Source organism: Gallinula chloropus (genome assembly GCF_964237585.1).
Source record: "Gallinula chloropus genome assembly, chromosome: 10".
Taxonomy (NCBI): domain Eukaryota; kingdom Metazoa; phylum Chordata; class Aves; order Gruiformes; family Rallidae; genus Gallinula; species Gallinula chloropus.
Genome location: NC_140095.1, coordinates 229,334 through 246,094, shown reverse-complemented (window position 1 = coordinate 246,094; position 16,761 = coordinate 229,334). Strand labels below are relative to the sequence as shown.

At 42.5% G+C, this 16,761-nt stretch overlaps 1 protein-coding gene and 1 long non-coding RNA gene across 4 annotated transcripts in view; both read right to left on the bottom strand.

Moving 5' to 3' along the window:
• Positions 1 to 16,761, bottom strand: part of LOC311195299 (nischarin-like) — a gene marked incomplete at both ends in the record, with an annotated part of 539,550 nt that overhangs the window by 404,086 nt on the left and 118,703 nt on the right.
• On the bottom strand, positions 110 to 3,025 carry LOC311195109. Of its 3 annotated transcripts, none has more exons than XR_014617477.1 (3): positions 2,920 to 3,025; positions 1,407 to 1,705; positions 110 to 471 (listed from the first exon to the last, which is right to left on the bottom strand). It is a non-coding gene; the product is annotated as an uncharacterized lncRNA (long non-coding RNA). The 3 variants fall into 3 exon arrangements; XR_014617478.1 differs by having other exon boundaries at positions 2,881 to 2,998; XR_014617479.1 differs by lacking the exon at positions 2,920 to 3,025 and adding an exon at positions 1,806 to 1,887.

Sequence of the window (16,761 nt, the reverse complement as noted above, 5' to 3'; positions counted from 1 at the left end):
CCACTGGCCAAATCCTCTCTACAGCAACAGGTTAGTTAAATCTGGTTTACATACGTTAGAAATGCCAATGGTCCTAAAGAAAGGACTTGAGGCAGACACATTAGTGTAACAATAATTTATTATACATTCTTGCAAGAGCAGGTGACCTAACAAAGTAGGCACACCTTTGGTCAGAGTCTGTGGCACTTTTATACCATATCCTTAGTCAGAAATCATTAGGTTACCTCAGACACGTAAACACATTCATAACCTGTCCCGCTTCATATTAAAATGAGCTCCAAGAAGCGACTTCCATCAACTCCTCCCCACTGTGCCTGCGCACTGCTGTTTGGTGATGGTGGTTGAGGGTCCTGGGGATGAAGTCAGATGGCTCCTCTTCCTCACCGCAAGTAACCTTCTGTCTTGCACAGACTCAGTTGCCCCTTGGCTCTGATCCAAACCACAAGTTGGGTTTCAGCAGGTTGTGTGTACCTTCAAACAAGGGGGAGCTTGAACTAGTTACAATGAAACGCTTTGCCTGCATTTGTGACCAATTAGAGACAGGCAAGGAATTCATTGAACAGGTAAGGAGGAGGGGGGTACTGGAACTTGTCAAAGAAGTCATTTTATATCCACAGAGCACATAGTCCTTGAGTGTGTAATTTACTTAAAATACGGTGTTAGACTCAAACTTATGCCCCAACTGGTGTTTCTTCTTTATCAGTGAGGCAGAGTCGCTCAAGCCAGGCATTGTTTATGGCAGGTCACCCTGTGGCACTTCAAGCCATCCTGCTGGCAAGCCTTCCTTAACCCTTTACAAGCATCTTAATGCAACATTTTAGCAATGTTGAGACATAAGGCCACAGCTTTCCCACCCCATCACCCATTACTTAGCAAATTAAGCTTGAGGTGGGTCTCCAGGCCTGGTCAAAACCGGCTGGAGTCATCTTTTTTGTCATGCGCCACCATCATGGCGGAAATACTGGGTTCACTGGATTTACACATGCGTGAGCGAATGGGATATTTTGAAGGAAAAGAACTGAAGTCCCTTGGGACATGACTAGAAACACTGGGGCTGCGAATAAATGGGAATTTTTTGAGGGCAAGGTGCTGAAATCACTTGGGACATGACTACAGACATTCGGGCTATGAATAAAGGTTTTTTCTGGGGGCAAGGAGCTGAAATCACTTGGGACATGACTACAGACACTGGGGCTATGAATAAAGGTTTTTTCTGGGGGCAAGGAGCTGAAATCACTTGGGACATGACTGCAGACACTGGGCGTTTTGCTTCGGCCCCCCACCCCCTTTCCAACCTCCTTCCCCTTGCAGAGAGCACCCGCGCGTGCTGCGCTCAGTTGGGGGCTGGGGTGAAAGGACCTCACTTTTGAAGCTCATGTGTCACCCTGCCACTCGAAGCACCGTACCTGACTCATCCTCCAGAGCCCCTAAACCCGTCTGCAGACTCTCAGCAGCAGCAGCAGGACTCGCTTTTCCGCTCAATGCATTTTCTGCACGGTCACCGACTTGACTCCAATCTTTCCCACGTCTGGCTGTGGAACAAGCACGCCCGGCTCCTGAGCGTTCCTCTGCCGCACCAGCTGCAGGTTTTCCTGTCGCTCTTTCCAAGAGACGTCTGCGGCGTGAAACTCTCTCAACGGGGCTTCAGTGGGGCCCTTCAACGGCTTCAGAAGGCGCTTGCGCACGGCCTTCTCCAGGACGGCATCTGCAAGGGCAAAGCACAAGTCCAGACCAGCTCCTCCTCTCCAGCAGAGCCCAGACCAACGTCACCGTTCCCAACAGAGACACCCGAGTGCAAGACCTACTTGCCAGGGCCCGTCTGGTGCAGTAGCTGAGGCTGCACATGTTTGCTGACAAGGAAACAAAAGGCAGAGCAGAACCTGTGCTCCATTTTCATTTACGGGAAAAGCTTTTAAAAACCCTGCGAGCCACAGAACCTCCAAAAACCCAATTAAAACCAGGAAAAAAAATCCCAGACCATAAAACCAACAAGAGAACAAAGCCAAATAACCACCAAGCCAAAGACACCAACAAACCCGGAAACCCCAGACACCACAACAACCCCCAATAACCACTGAACGCCACAGCAACCACAAGAGAAGCCCTAAGCCCTCCTCTGCCAAAACAACCCCATGAGACAGAAAAGCCACAAGCCACAACTAGAGAGAGACACAGACCCACACAAACCCCACAGACACCCCAAAATCCCCCCAAACCTGCCAGCCCCGACCAGCTTCCCCTACCCAGCTAAAACAACCCCACAAGCCCGCACCGACCCCACTAACCCCAGCCCCAACGCAAAGCCCCACAGAACCCCCGTACCCCCAAAACCCCGCGAAAACCACAAGCCCGAAAAACAAACCCCGGCCGTGTACGGCCCGGACACGCTCAGACTGACCGGAAAGAGCCCAGTAGCGCCCCGCCCCGCCGGCCCCTTCGATGCCTCGTGTCTCCCGTGCCGGCTGCTCGGGGAAGGGGAGCTCTGGCCCGGCCGCACCCCGAGCCCCCGCCGCGACCCCCTCCGCGCACTGCCCGCCAAGCGCGGAGCCCCCCCTCCCGGCCCAGACCCCCCGCCGGAAGCCGCGGAGACACGTCCCGGCACGGACCGGCGCCGGGAGAACACCGGCCGCGGCTGGGGTGGGGGGGGAGGCTGGAACGCGCTGCGCCTCGCCGCCCGCGCGCCCCGCACCGGCCCCCGGCCCGCCGCGACCACTCGCGCCGCGACCCGCCGACCGCCCGGCCCCGGCCGACCCCGCGACGGGCGGCGGAACCGGCGCCTCCCCGGGAGGGAGCGCCCGGCACGCAGCGCGGCGTCACGCAGCCGGGACCGGCGGCGAGAACCGAGGCGAATTCCGCGCGCTCCGCGGCGGATGCCGGGACCTGGGCGAGCCTCACTGCGCGGGCGCACGGCGCACTTGCCGGCGTCCCGACGGGGCCCCTCATCGCCCCGGAAAGCGCGGGAGGCTCCTCGGGGCAGCTTCAGCGCAGGAACCCGGCGAGTGCGCGCGGAGGCAGAACGCAGCGGCCACCCGGGCGCAGCACCGAGCGGATAACGCGCGATCTACTGCGCATGCGCCGGTTCGTGCCCGCAGCTGCGGTCAACCCCTCGTCACTTGACCACGGTGCTCCAAGGCGCATGCGCAGGCTCCTCCGGGCAGCTTCACTGCGCCTTTCTGCGCATGCTCCTCGGTCCTCCGGCGACTCCGCGTCATGGTCGCTAGGCAACGGCCGGCCGCGCTCCAGGCACAGCGAGTCCCGCGCGGCAGCGGAAGCGGCGCGGGCCCGGCCAGGAAGTTTCCCGCCTCAGCTGCGCTGGCCCTTAAGGCGAGAGCAGCGCTGCTCACGCACCCCTGCTTTGACCTGTTGCCCAGCAGCCACACACTTGCCCGCTTCTCCTCCTGCCCGGCTCGCAACTGGGGCGCTGGGCAGAGAAGCTGCCAGCACTGACTCAGGTGCTGCCAGCCCCATTGATGGAAAGATGCCAAAATAACCGTGTCCTTGGCCGAGCTTTCCTGGAAACAATCGGTTCCCTCATCACCTCTGAATAATAAAAATTCTAATGCATTTTACAACAATGTCCAATGCAACATTAAACTGGTATCAAGTAAAACCCAGAAAATTGTTACCCTGATATGGGGGGGGCTATAGAAATAGAAAGAATATTTCACCAGATTTAAGTCAGGTAATTTTGTAGCTTAAAGAAACAGATAAGGAGGCCCACAGGAACTGGCTTGCAGGGAGGTAGATTTTGTAGGGAACAGCTGTAGGAATTTAGGATTCAGGAGACAGAATGGGAACAGGATAACATCCATCACAGAGATGTCAATTATCTCTTCGTTAATGAAGGAACAGATGGCTGGAATACATCCATAGGTCCCCCTATACGGACATAAATTAGTCCAAACGGATAAGAATACTGCAAGTTGGCAGGATTCTTGCGTTCCAGGCAAGGAAGTTGAAAAGTCCATCGTGAGGAAGACTCGGGGCCTTCATCCCATGGACCACCGGAGACCCAGGCAGGCCCACCATTTTTTTTAGGATCTGCGCAAGTGCGAAAGATGATAAACTAATTAGCATACGAGGCGAGGGTAGGCGGGCACAGGTAATTAATATGTATAGGTGTAAATGAATATTCATCATTAGATTGTATAAATACACGAACGGCTTGCTGTGTGGGGTGTGCACGTTTGTGGTGGAGAGATGCCCCGTGCAGCCAGTGCTGAATAAACATACCTGCTTTATAACTTTGGAGTTACAGAGTCTATTTTCCACACGTCATTTTGGCGGAATGATAGTGAGTGTGCGTCCAAAGCAAACAGTAAATCCAGATTCTCCTTCAGGAATGTATCATGTCAGCAGAAGCCTTTGATGAACACAGCAGCTTCTGAAGTTGATGCTTGTGCAGGAGATTTATTAATCCGTTTATCTCCCATTCTAATTGTACCATGAATTGCTTGCTGGTTTATGCCTCAGTTTACAGTCGTAATGGTCTTCCTAAAACCTTTTAGAAATCATACCCATAAATGAAGGTATCCTTGGAAAATTGCATTCTATCCTTACTTGGGTACTTCCATCCCTGTGTGTGTGTGAAGCCTCCCTCCCTGAGCCAGGTCTATCCAGCACCATAACAACTCAGCAATTGCAGCTCTGTGGCATTCCCATGGCGGTGACATCTGCCCTTTTAAAAACAGAGATTTTGGCATCCGTAACGGGAACCAGCTGATAATAAGATGTTGGTTTAACCCAGCTGGCAGCTAAATAAGCAGCATCGATTTGCTCACACTTCTCCACCCCAGTGGGATGGGGGAGAGAATCAGAAAGGAAAAAGAGGTGAACTTGTGGGTTGAGAGAAAGACAGCGGTTTTTGAAGGAAAAGAGCTGAAATCCCTTGGGACACGGCTGCGGACACCGGGGGCTTTTTTTTTTGTTTGTTTGGTGGGAAAAGAGCTGAAATCATTTGGGATAAGGCTGCTGACACAGGGGTTTTTTTTCTTTTGTCTGGTGGGAGAAGAGCTGAAATCCCTTGGGATAAGGCTGCGGACCCCGGGGGCTTTTGTTTTTTTCTGTTGGGAAAAGAGCTGAAATCCCTTGGGAGAAGGCTGCGTGTTATAAACGGCAGTGACAAATTTGTAAATTTCCAAACATAATTTATTTAAGCAAGATGTGAGCAGGCAAAACAGCGCTGGGCCTCTGGAGGAGACCCTTGCTCCTGCAAACGGCACGCGCCTCACCCCTCTGGAGTCCCCTTTTTATAGTCCCGTAGTTCCGGGTACACGTGGCATATCCTGGTGTTTTTCTGTGGCCGTGTAAGCTGGTAGTGGGGGTCGTCCTGGTCTCTCGTAGTCCTCCTCTACCTTGTGTTCAGTGTCTTATTTGGTTAACTCATTTAATCCTATCAGGATGTTGCTAATGATAAAACAATGGTTCCCCTTTGCCTTGGTTGCCTATTCACAGCCATAGTCTGCCACAGGCACCAACTCAGCAAGCGCTGAAGTTCTTTCAGGTTGTTCCTAGTGATGAAACAATGGTTCCCCTTTGCCCTAGTTACTTATTTACAGTCATAGAAGGTTTGATAACAATCCCTAGTTAGTCTACTTATTACACACTGAAGCCACATTAAAAATAGACAACATACAGAAATGGTCCACAGTGCTCTTTGGGTCTTTACATCTAACCTTTCTTTCAAAGGCATCTGAAGTTACCTGATCAGGGATCAGGACAGAGATGCTGCAATGAGCAAAATTCATTTATTCTAATGAATTATCATAATTCTAATATTCTTGGCCTTTGTAACATTTCCTTTTGTTTACATCAAACAGTCTTGATACAAAAAAGAAAATGTTCCAAAGATTACACAAATTTCGGGGCTGTTATCAGTATATCAAAATATTGCAGAACAACCTAGGAACTCAAGCATTACATCATTAAAAATGCAATGGAATAAATTAAAAAGACATTCCCAAGAGACTGACAGTTAGAAAGGTGACAGTGTCCAATGTAAGCCAGGACAGTTTTAATTTTTTTGTTGGACTTTGATGCTACCTTCAGCACAGCTTCTCAGCTGTTGATCTTCACCTAGCAGGTGAAGGTCCACACATCTATATGAAGAACTAAGATATGAACAGTTCCAAACTATGGTGAAGAGCCAAAAGGTTCCAGTCCAGCCTATATGAAAAATTTTTGGTGTAATACTTTCTGTTTCAAAGGAAACAGTTATGTGGGGTGTGACTGATGAAGTAAGCATTGTAATTAAAAGTATCATATGAAATAATGACATCATTAGTAATTGTATTTCGTTAGCAACTGTTGCACAAACAAAACCTGCGATCAGCTCACAAAAGAGGTTAAGACTTACAGTATAATTCTTCTTGTACAGAATTTAAAAAATACATATGCTTTATTACTTTTTTAATCATACAGGAAACAACCTATACTGAACGCTTAATGAACTTATGTTGACAAAGGGAATATAGATTTGAAAATATCCGTTGATTGATCTTAATGTATATTACAATATGTACAGAAGCCTTTGAAAGCCGTATCTATTTATTGTGTTAAGTGTTACTATGAGAAATATCTAATCAGATATTTATGTGGCAAAATAAAAGTTCCACTACTAATTTGGTATGAAACTCAAGAAGAGAACTCATACATCAGGGCCCACTAAAAAGTCCCTAGATATCATCTCTCAATAAAGAAGAAATGCAGTAGCAAAGATGACAAATTACAGTGTTTGTGAACATCAAGAAAAATAATTCTATTCATACAATCTTTTCTATTTTTGTTTCACTTTTTATTGGCGCTATAGTCTTCCAGGTATGCTTTAATGTTTATTAAAGGCAACTTCTAGAATAAATTTAATTTATTTTTCATTACAATGTGAAAAAATATATTGTTCTTCTTGTTCTGATGTTTTTGAGTTTCCTCTAATTCACACTGACATACAATGAACTTGTGGTACCACTGAGACTTTCAGGATACTATTTACTTCAGGATACTGCATTACCAACTGCTTTTTCTTCCCAGAGGAATGCCTCTAAGTATACTGACTGTATTTTGTCATTATGGAATCTTCTTTTTCAGAAAATATCAGCATCAGCTTCCTAACTTTGAGTAAACAAATGTGAATAGAAAACACATATGATATTTCAAGTTTTAACAGTGCAGGTCATGAAAAACATTAGTGATTCCTGATCCATAGTTCATAAAGGCATGATAAATTGTTTATATTCAGTATGTATACCCGATGCTGCCATAACATTTACAAATTGTCAAGACTGGTGGCAGAAAGAAGTTTCAAGGGATTAGGAGGTAGGCAATCATGATTTTAGAAAAGGGACCTTTTGCTCTGTCAGTCACCCTTTACAATGAATTATTGGATGAAATTGGAAATGAGATTACCAGTGCAACAAAAATAGTCAGGCTAGGTTATCACAAACATTTCTGTTCTTGAAATTAATGAAGTCTAGACTTTGAAAACTTAGGCAAATAGTCACACACTGTCTCATCTAGCCTATGTGCTGGTGTAGAAAGAAGAAACCCACCATCAAATTTACTGTAATTGAATTGTTTTCTGTGAATGGAAGAAAATGGCTGAAAGGCTGCGTAGAAACAGAATGTTTGCTTTTCATACCTAAAGAGGGATGAGGAGTAGAAGTAAGGGCACATCAGCATGTCTGAGAGACTGAACAGCCCGAGGCATTGACATGTTTCAGGTTATTCTGTCATTACCAATGACTTCTTGACACATAGGAAATTTCCATTCTCCTTTCTAATTTTCATCAAAACCAGGACAATCAATTAACCTTTATTCTGTCACTAAGCACAAATAGCTTTGTGTCCTCTAAACAAAAGGATGTATGAAATCTTCTTTTGGAAAATGGTAAGAAATATTTACTAGTGCACAATCTTAAAATTTCTAAAACAATCTTCCAGTCAATATTTTTTTTCTAGACCTCTCCGGTCTTAAGTTCTGCACTGCTTGTCTGAACTATATGGCTATGTCAATATAAGCATTATCAGAATTTGTATTTGGCATACAAATGAGATGCCAAAAAAAATCTTAAAACACTTGAAAAAAAATGAATGGAGGGTTAGCCTTGGGAAGCACTGAAACTTCAAAGAAACAGGTGGGTTTTGTCAAAGGTATTTCACACATATTAAAACCTTGCAAAACGTGTGATTTCAGGGTATCTGCTTGAGGTGATTAGATTACTAAATTTAAACTTTCCCATCCACCTGAGAAACAGTGCTTAGAGCGCAAATATGTATGTCCCATAGTGCAGTTTGCACTCAGCCACCCATGAAATAACTGAGGGTGGGGGAGTGAGGGAGAGGTGTCCAAACAGACAATCCACCATTTGAAATGCTGGAACTGTTTTTATTTTGATTGGTACGCAGTAATGCTCGTGTTTCCAAAGGATAAGGAATATCTTTCTTAAAGATAAAATGTCAGCTTTATCTTATGCAGTGCATCATTGCCGTGAGAGACGCAGTGCAGACACATTTCATCTGTGTCTCCTTCTGTCTTGCACAGGCACGTTGAAAGGTATTTCAGATGGAGTTCACTGTAACATTAGTCAAACAACAGAAATGCGGAACTTTGCATTTTCCTATAAATGTGAATGGTATATTTTCTCCTTAATCCCCTCACTTGGATAACCAATCTGATATTTAATTATCTATTCAGAACCAGGGTCCTAATTAGAGCTGCAGGGAACTATTCACACATTGAACTTGAATGAACAAATCTCTCACTGTTTCCAAGTTTATTGCCATTAGCCCAGTAGGTTTGCTCTTCACTGCAAGACTTAGTTCAACCATTATGCTCCAGAGAAAGAAAAACCCTGAGAACACTAACACCGATATCACTACACTCTACTGAGAGCCCACTGTGCTTTTCTCTCCTTTTGAATAAGCTATTAAATAACAAAGTAAAAAAACCTGTAGCAGATCCAACCAGTGGTGAAATACTTAGGCAGTTGTACACAAAGGGTATTACTAAAAGAATGGAGGAGCTTTAGAAAAAAAAATAAAATAAAAATGTTGAAGCAATTTAAGATAATAGGATGCTAATTAAAGAGGAATTATATAGAGAGATTTTATAATACTTCTAACACTGGCATTAATGTTGACTGCATCCAGATTGAAGCAAGCACAAGGAGCTAAGGAATTGCTGGCAATTAGGAACCAGATACGGCCACACTCAGGGAGCAGCAGGTTTCTCTGTAAGCAGGTAATACTCAGGGCAATTAGAAGAGGCAAACCCTACCCTAGATACTGCTCAGTGTGATCCCTCTGCCACTGTCATTGCACAAGATAATTAGGAATAAATTATACAGTCAGCACTCTTGCAGGAGTCTTAAGTGTGTGACTGAAGTGTGAGGCCTCAGTCTGAATGGACATTTCCAGGGTCTAACTCTTGAGCATACTAACCTTAAACTGCTGAATACGCTTGCAGGCAGCTGTGACAACTTCTGAAATGCCCTAGAAAGGTGGCTTTCTGTATGGGTCAAATTAAATCATCAAAATTAGCATGAATAGCAGTACCAGTATATATTAAAAAGATCAATCTCAATGCAAACTTAGCCAAATTAGCAAGAGGTAATGCATGAGAAATATGGTACTAACGGCAAATGTTAAAATATCTGTTGATTTTCAAATTACTTATTTGAACCCTATTCTTGTTTCGCCTTTTTTTACTGACCTATGGAAAATTTAAAAAGCTTCACAAAAAGCAAGAATACTTCAGCTCTAGTTTGTCATGGTTAATATAAAACATTTAAAAACCTAAATGGATATTTTATTTTAATAAAAGAAATACTAATGGTTGATGGAGACTATAATCATGCAATCATGCAGTGGTTTGGGTTGGACGGAACCTCAATGTCCATCTACTTCCTACCTTCCTGCCATGGGCAGGAACACCCTCCACTAGATCAGGTTGCCCAAAGCCCCATCTCTGGCCTTGAACACTGCCAGGGAGGGGGGCTTTCAAATTTATTTTCAAATCAAATCAAAGTGTTGTGATTGGTTTCCACACCCAAAACCCCCTGTAGCTTATGAAATTGAAAGTACTGATTTTGCTGACACAATTTTAACAGTGATGTAAACATTGCCAAATACAATACCTAATAAAATATGGCACCATGATTAGAAACAAGAGAACCTCATCCTTTACTCCTCAAAAGTACATTGATGTGGCATGTTCAGTGAAAAACCACAGGAAACTGGTCAAATTGTACAGCTGCACATTTATAAAATTTTAAAAATATGCTCTTCTTAGCCCATGTTTGTCTGTTGTTCTGCACCTAGGACATCACTATAGGAGACCAGTGGCCAAAAAACTGAGATAAGCTGAAATTGAATATAGACTGGAGCAGAAGGCATATTTCAAATCACATAATTACTCTGCCCCAGAGGTATTTGCTGTACTGAAGTTCTGCTTATTCCAGTGCTTCGAGGGTGGGAGTCAGCTGCCTGTCCCTGCAACAGCAAAGGCATAATCACTCTGCTTCCCAGAAAGGACTCAAAATAAAGGAACTTAGAAAACACTAGGCAGTCTGTACAATCAGCATGTGATTTCCTGAGGGGCTAAGAGGCAAGAAAGTCAAGGCTGTATTTTAATTCTGTTCTGACTCACTCTATTCTTAGTTTTCTATTATTACCTTTTCTTGAAAGAAAAAGCACTCACATGTGGAACCGTCTAAAACAGGAACAGTATCCCTAGACCACTTCTTGCCTGTGCTGGTACCTAAGATTATTTACAAAGAAAAGTCACTACCTAAAGGTCTTTTGGAAGGTCCTGACATTGGCTACCCTAAAGTGCAGACTGCACATCCTTTCAGGAAGGAGCCTGCCCGTGCTTGTACCCATAAGACAGACAAACAAGGTATTTCTCTGGTTTACTTCACCATGTTACTTATTTAGATGGGCCTAATGATACTGCTACATAGAATCCTACGCAGCATAACAGAGACTGCAAGCATCTGACAGCACAGTGGTGGAAGAACAGAAGATAGCACAGTGTGATAAAGATCCTAGAGGCCGATGGAGACAGGTGATTCAGAGATCAACATTTCAGAAGACCGAGGAGAGTAAACAGGTGTCATGATGTCTGGCATGGCATTATGCAAAATAGGCAGCAAAAAGATTTAATGTCCATGCAAAAAGGAGGAGGAAGGATATCTTTGAGTGCTCACAGGGAAGGAGACTTTTAAATAGAGATAAGATTAGTGATACAGTCTCAGAGGGGAAGGGCATGGGGGGAACACAAAAGCCTACTTTTCCATCTGATTTTAGGCAAAGGAGAATGAGTAGAGTCATGAGAGGGTCAAGTAGTAGACCAGCCTTTAGGACTTTACCACACAGCTACCCCGTAACGGGTGTGAGCAGAAAGAACTATAAAAGCACAATCAAAACCTAATGAAAATGGCATCCCAGAAAGTTGTTGAGCTAAACCACAGGGGTCCATTACTGTTAAAAAAGATGCAAAGATGTGAGAGCAAGAGAGGAACGTGTACCATCTATCAAAGGTGTACTTTTTCACACATTAATACTAGAAAAGGGGAAGATAGCTACGTATTTTTTGAGCAGTGACTCAATATTCCTAAAATCAAAGCCTTCGCAGGAAAATGAGATTGCAATTGTTCGGAGCTACCTAAGGAGCAAAGCAGGATAGTACAGTCAGTCCACAGAATCTTTTGGGAGCAGCTTTTGTTTTGGCGAGTAAAGGGAGCTCCTGTTTTAGATCTTGCTTCAACTATCAAAAATAACAGAACACGTAAACAAAGGGTACATTCAGCAACAGAAATTGTGAAAGATTACAGAAAAGCTGTGGGAAGTAATATTAATATGAAGGTAAAAGAGCAGGAAAGCGATGGCTGAGAGGGAAGGCAAACTTCAACCTGTTCGAGGAGTACTGGGAATAGTCTACTGAGAAGAGAAAAAAAGTTTTAAGGGCAAGGGAGTGCAGAGCTGCTGGGAGTTAGTGAAAGAGAAGATATTTAATGCATAGTGGTGGGTTACACAGCAGTGAAGCACAGAATGGCAGAATAGTCAGAAACTATTGTGGAAGCATCAGAATTTCTCCAGTGACCTGAAAATTCAAAAAGAATGAAACAAAAAGTGAAAAGAAGATTACAGGTCTAAACGTGGATATAAAGGAACAGCTCAAGCCCCTCAGGGATAAGATCAGAAAAGCACAAGAACATAAAAGGAAACAAGATAAGATTCCCTAAATGCAGAAAGAGAAAATCAAAACATAGGTTTGGTGCACAACAGTAGGAGAGAAAATTAAGCAGGAGTCAAAGAATATTCAAACATTCAGTAGTATCTGTGCTCTAATCTTTCGGAAAACAAAGAACCAAAAAGGCATATGTAAAAGCTGTCTGGATTCAAATATTTAATAAATTAAATTTTAGGTGGAAAAAATGATGCATGCCAGAGGAGATAACATTTTAAAAATATTGAAATAAAATGACTGATATTTCACTGAAGAATAACTTTATAAGGCATAACCTTGACCTGTTCCTGATATCTGACTAGCCACAATTATCCCCTGAAACTTACCAAATGTCCAAAATTCATTTTTACTGTAATGTCCAAAGTATTCCCAGGACAGCAAACCTTACATTCCTTACATTGAAAAAAAACCCAAACCAAAAACTCCCAACAATGGGAAATTATAGAATAGTTTTCATTCCCATAGCTGTTCACATAAATGCACATATTTTTTATTCCCTCAAGTGATTTTTTTTGAATTTGAAAATATCAGAAAGTTTCAAGGGTAACAGCTTTTTGGATTTCCTAAGACCATATCATAGAATCATAGAATGGTCTGGGTTGGAAGGGACCCCAAAGATCACAGAGTTCCAAACCCCCTGCCACAGCCAGGGCCACCACCTTTCAGGCATGGTCTGGACAAGGTTGCCTAGGGCCCCATCCAACCTGGCCTTGAACACCTTTTAGAGTACCTGGCTTTGTGGACAAAGGAGGAATGGATTGACACTTCATCAGATACAATAGTGTGTAACCAAACTCAGGGAACATTAATGAATTATTTGGAAGATTTGATTTGCAAGTAAAGATGAAACAAAAAGTTTAAGTAGTATAGAAATGGGGAAAGGATCTATAGTTTGGTATATAACTGATAATTGTTTGGTGAACAGACAGCGCCAGAGAGTAAATTATTATTTTTTTCCAGTGTATAAAAATATCTTTAATTTGCATTCCATAAAAGAAAAAAACTTCTCCAGGACAGAAAACACTTTTCATGGACAGTGTCCAAAGATTTTAATATTTTGTTGCTGTAGTTCTTTGTTTTGGTAAAATATGGTTTGCAAACAGGTGGCCATGGTCTACTGATAGTATGCTTGATCCTGCTTAGTGTGTGAGGGTGGGTTAGATCTAGTACTGTGTCTTTGTTACTGTCAATAACACATATATCCTTTGTGAAATAAGGAATTGTATGCATTTCCTTTTGTAGCACCTGTCGTCTTTTTTGCGCTGCCTTATTTCACTTTCAGTGCCTGATGGGAACAATGGAATTGGGGAGCAGGAGCAAGAATCATGTAAACCTTCCTCTTCTTACATGCATAGTGAAGCTCAACAATGGTTACATGCAAAAAAAAGATTCCTGTTTTCTTTATGTAGCCATAAAAAGAAAGATATACCTGTCCATGTTTGGATAAACCCACAGCAGGTCAGGTGCTGCAGAGGAGTGGAGTGAGCAGACCTGGCTTCTCCTCATCACACAGCTGGGCAAGGTGAGCTTGCATTACTGACATCCATGGTATGTTCCCTACTCTTGTCTAGCACCAGCAGATATTGTGTTCCTGTCCATCACATTTCAGACCTATAAATACCTTGTTCTGATACCTTTGAATTAGCAGCTGTTAAGTACTTCACAGAGCTCTACTGTTTGTGCCATACTACCTGAAGCAGCAATTCTGACTGACTGACAGGCCTACGGTCACACTACATAAGCATAATTTATCTGGACCTTACAGTACATGTTGCAGTCAAAACCCACCCTTCGGGGCTTTCCTTTAAAAAACAAGAAGAAACAGAATGAAAGCATGTTTTAAATTTCTGCTCTTCTTGGTATTTAGTGTGAGACTGGGACTGTGGCCTGTTCTTGGCACAGCTTTCAAGGTGACCTCAAGAATAACTACCATAACATCTATCTGCCACTTTTATTCAGATAATTTACCCAGGCTGACGTTTCTCTGTGCAATCAGAGCATTATTTTACAAGGACACTCTTAAGCCCACCAGAAATCCCCCAAGATTTATAGCACATTATCGGACATTGATTTATTTTTCTCATCATTCTCTCTGCAACTGGATAAAAACAAAAATATTAATTTAAGGTTACAGTTTTGTATAGGATTACAACTTACTACCAATAGAAAAAAATACTTGAATGTGCAGAAACTAGAGAAAATTTATGCAAGGAAAATAACCAATAGTTTATGCAATGAAAATTTTGAGTCTGAAAGACATGCAACACAGAATTCCCTTTGCTGCATGGCAGTGTGTAGAAAAGCATCTTTACAATAGGGAAGTCTTCTGAAACACTGTATCTACACTTCTGCCTGCTAGGCAGCAACAAGACAAGCCCTGCTGGATGAGGATTACTGGATAATTATTAATTGCTCAGTAAAACTTTTTTGGTTTAATCTTTTTGCAGTTCAGCAATGTGAAACCAGTGCAATCACAGTGGATAAAGTCCTGTTCCCCAATCAGTTTTCCTCTACCTCTAAACAGCTCAGACTGTCTGGCCCAAGCTGAACACCAAGCTCTTTTTTTTTTTTTGTCTCTCAAAAGGAGGCATTACACTGATCTTCAAAAATACACAGCAAGGTAAAGAAATAATTATGCCTTGCAGTTCCTCATATAAGCAGGTCTGCTGTCTCCAGCATGTTGCTACAGCAGTGCTCTATTTTCGAGAGCAAAGGACGGTTACATTTGATACACAGAGTGCACAGCATATAGCTGTAAATCTGTACTGCAGGAGACAGTGAAGTGAACAATTTAACACAGTGAAAATGGGAGAAGGATACCTGTCATCTGCTAATGGAAAACCTTAGGTCATAGTCAGAAGCAAATCAGTGCCTATGTGTTGCTTGCTTCAAAGTTGCTTGTGTGAGAAGTGCCTTTCTAAAGGATTTCCCTCTGAGGTTTCTGCATATACTTCTCTGTTGATGTCCTCATTCCAAAAAGAGGGTAAGATCCCATTCAGAAAGCCCAAAAGTTGCTTTTCAAATAATTCACTTTTTCTAGTACATTTTTCTGATGTTCTGTATAAACACATAGCTATTATGCCTTTTATTTTTAAGAACTGTTGTTAACATCTATGAGGCCTTCTTTTGGAAGACAGGTTGTCCTAGTCCAAGTAAGAATAGGAAGAACTGGAAATTATTTAAAATTATTCATTTTAGACAGAACAAATTTCCTGTCTCAAATGTGAAATACATCACTTTTATGGAATCTTATTGATATAAATACATTGATACATTCTAAATTAACCCTTTAATTTTAATTTTCCCAGTGGCAATAAAAAACTATCGTCAAACTGAAATTTAAGAATTTTTATTTCATGTTATTTGATTTTCCCCCCATTGTTCAAGTTATTAGAAATCAGAGTAAAATAATATATTGTATAAACTGTGTCCCTTTTCAAGCCCTATAATTACTTCAGGAACAGGATTTTTAGACCTACTGTTTGATAGAAATTAAATTCTTAAGACCATGACAAATCTTCAGAATAATAATCTTTTGTCACACATCAAATTGCATGCTCTGGATCTGTAGGTTTTAAGTAGTGAGAGATCCAGCTTGCAAGGTAAAATCTATGCCTCTAGCTCCTATAACCTGTGACTCTGGCTCAGCATGATCATCTCACAGGCATTAATACATTCTTGCTGATATATGCATGAGTAACAGAAATGGTATAATCTTGGCATCTCTCAAGTCAACTGCAACCCCTCAGAAAAATGCAGGTGTCCTCAGAGCTAGAGTTTCAGTAAGTGCTGCAATTACAGTTAAGGTCAATGTGGCTCAGCATCATACTTTTTAATTCCAGGATTTAGGTAAAAATGAAAAGGAACAAAAGACTCAATTTGTATTGAATATTCAAGTCTGGAAGAGCAAAAGCCATGTGAAGGTCAAAATTTGGACAAAACTCAAATTTGTGTTGATATGCCAACACTACAAAGAGGACTTAACAGAACCTAAGTATGGGTTTGCCTTGAATTGTTCAGAAAAACATTTTTCAGAAAAGTAAGTGCAACATTCCCACTGTTTGAGAGACTGTTCCCCTAGGGAAACATTTAAGAACAATACTCCAAGGTTTTATATGTCGTATTCTGCAAGGTTACTGTGACCTTCAGTTGTCATCTGCCACAGATTTGCCTTGCAAATTTGAATTATCACTCATCTCCCTCCTTCCCTCCCCTCCTGAACTACTTAGGTTTCCCACTTTGTTTAATTTGCTTCTTGGACCAGATCCTCCCTTTTGCAAATTAATTATCCAGTTAAATGTGGGTAATTTTCATAGGAGTTATGTTTTGCTAGTTCTACAAAAGATCAATGAGAAAATTAGCTTTCTTGTATTAAAAAGAAAAAAAGACTCAATGGCTTTTGAAAATTCTAAAATGTTACAAAAGCATCAACATTGTTATACAATCTCATTTAGAAAAAATAGCACAGCCTATGATCATCCCATGTCGAGTCAACAAACATGTCTAATCAGTCACAA